We start from the raw sequence: 2,500 nt of genomic DNA, 5'->3' as shown, positions 1-2,500 counted from the left end.
CTTTGGATATAGACTCATGAAAGTGTCGGAATGCTCAGACATTCAATCAATATTAGATTAGATGAAGAATTGCCTTTCGTTTTACTTCAAATAAAAATAAAAAACGATAAAAGAAAGAAAAAAGATTATTCTTTCTACATATGAGTCAGATTTTTTGGATACTTCGAAAAGTATCTGTTTACTTGTGTTTACATCTTGTCGATTCTACTAGAAATTCTATAATTAAGAATAACTCAGTATAAGATAAGTGGATTTTTTGGAGTAGTTCATCAATGGTGACCAAATATCTCTCCCTTTTTTTGACTCTGCACCAGTGATTTCACTATTATTAGTGAACAATAATGGAAAAGTTTCTTCATATTCATAGGGGACAGAATTCACATGGATATAGTAAGTCTCGCATGGGCTGGTTTAATGGTAGTTTTTACATTTTCCCTCTCTCTCGTAGTGTGGGGAAGAAGTGGACTCTAGAAGTACTCCTAATTGCGATAATAATCAAACTCTATCAACCTGTATCAATTGTTTTAGTTTTCTAGACCGGCCGGCAATTTTTTTTAAGATCTTTTTTTAGAAATTGGATTTATGTTTTGTTTTATTGACTCATTTTATTTTTTGATATCAGAGTTTATACCGTTAACCATTCATGGGATAACCCCCTTTCGAAATCTCAAGAGGTTTCCATCGAATTCGGATTATCCGTATTAAATGGATCAAACAAACAAATGAAATTGAGAAAGTATGTACATAGATTTCATATTCTATATTAATTTATATTTACATTTATAAAGAAAAAGAGAGATATGGGTGGATTCCTTTATATTAAGATATTTCACTTGTATCTTTATACATTACAATAACCATAATGGCTAGTATGGTAGAAAGAGATCTCTTTCTACCATACTAGCGGGCCCCTTAGGATACTACTGAATCTAATGCATTCCTTTCATTTAAGACGAGAAATTGACATCCTTTTTTGTCATTGATAGTCAAATTGTATTCAAATTAATTATTTTGACTAACCGTTTTTACGTAAATTATAAGCAAAAAAGCAGTAGGAACGAGAATGAAGAGTGCAGTAGCAATAAATGCAAGAATATTGACTTCCATAATTAAATCGTTTATTATTTATTTTTTTTTCTTTGGAATATCTCGGGATTTAATCCCATAGAGATGAGAAATCTTTCGCTTGTAAACTCACTCAGATGAATTAGATTTCGATGATATCGAATGAAAGAAATATCATGAATAACAATATCGGAGCTATAAAATCGATTCATCGTCAAGAATTTAATAGTATAACATAGGAAGATCTTTTATCCACACCGAATACATAATGAGATTCCTGATCCAATAAAAAACTATTTATTTATGATTCTTTTTCACCGCTTTCTTTTCTACAACCTAGTACTTTCCTTGTACAATCATCTGATGAAATATCATAAAAAACCTTTTATACTTCGATTGTTTATAAAAAGAGTTTCTAAAGAACCTTAAATAAACAATAGAAATCAAATAGAGAAAACAAGTACGAAATTTCAATTTGAAATTTTCAAAATTTTGTTTTTGTAAGGGTCTATGATCTTTTTGTAAAACAAAGGAAATGTGATAAAGACGAGTCCCGAAAAAAAAAAACGAAAATATTCCAAAAAATTAACTATATTAAATTTTCTTACGAGTTTTTCTTCGACATCGACTCTAATCTTTAAAAAGAGCATATTCATTAGGGAAGACTAATTTGATCTTTTTTTTTGAAACATCCTCTTTACTTGGTTGGATTCGAACTATTTTCACTTCCTTGACTTCATAGAAACAAAAGTATATATAGGTACTCTTGGCAAACGTATTATACGCTATCCTATTTTATTTTCCTACACGAGTTAATGGGAGATTAATTGACAAAAAGAGGAAACCCCATACAGTATCTCGTTCTTGAAGTGGTGAATGCTCTCAATAATTATAATTATACTAATTTACATATGTCTTTAAATTGGTGCAAAAGAAATACCCCTTTCTTTTGCTTGATGAAAAAAGAAAAATAAAACAAAAAGATAACCGAAACCATTTTGATCCCCTTGCCCAGAAACAAAAAGGGGAGTTTATGTCTTTTTTTTTAATTGAATCCGCCGGGACTGACGGGGCTCGAACCCGCAGCTTCCGCCTTGACAGGGCGGTGCTCTGACCAATTGAACTACAATCCCATGGAAATAAAGCGGGTAGCTTACATATTCCTTCTTATGATTTCATCATAATCATTTCAATTTTAGATTCAAATTAGTGTTTTGTAACAAAGAAAATCACAAGTAATATATTGATATCTATATGGATATCACTAAAGTGATATCAAGGCCGATTACTAGTAATCCTTGCATTATTCTAAAATCGATTGATAATCTATTTTTTATTGTAATTTTTTATGGAAACAAAAAGTAACGAGCCACAAGAAATAAAGAAAAAAGTAAAGTCGAAATATACCCAGATATTTGACTTTTTTCTTACCCTT

At 30.4% G+C, this 2,500-nt stretch overlaps 1 protein-coding gene and 1 non-coding gene across 2 annotated transcripts in view; one reads left to right on the top strand and one right to left on the bottom strand.

Moving 5' to 3' along the window:
- Window positions 1-2,500, top strand: part of LOC125603284 (photosystem II CP43 reaction center protein-like) — a 9,225-nt gene that overhangs the window by 2,093 nt on the left and 4,632 nt on the right. The window contains 1 exon segment of the mRNA XM_048774402.1: window positions 1-2,500. This exon segment is cut by the window's left edge and continues 2,093 nt beyond it; it is cut by the window's right edge and continues 3,108 nt beyond it. The gene's annotated coding sequence lies outside the window, so the exon portion shown is untranslated.
- On the bottom strand, window positions 2,125-2,198 carry TRNAD-GUC. The gene has a single exon. It is a non-coding gene; the product is annotated as a tRNA-Asp (tRNA).

This window comes from Brassica napus, unplaced genomic scaffold, assembly GCF_020379485.1.
Source record: "Brassica napus cultivar Da-Ae unplaced genomic scaffold, Da-Ae ScsIHWf_3140;HRSCAF=3959, whole genome shotgun sequence".
NCBI lineage: Eukaryota > Viridiplantae > Streptophyta > Magnoliopsida > Brassicales > Brassicaceae > Brassica > Brassica napus.
The sequence above is the reverse complement of the archived record's forward strand: the minus strand, read 5'-3'. Positions and strand labels throughout refer to the sequence as shown.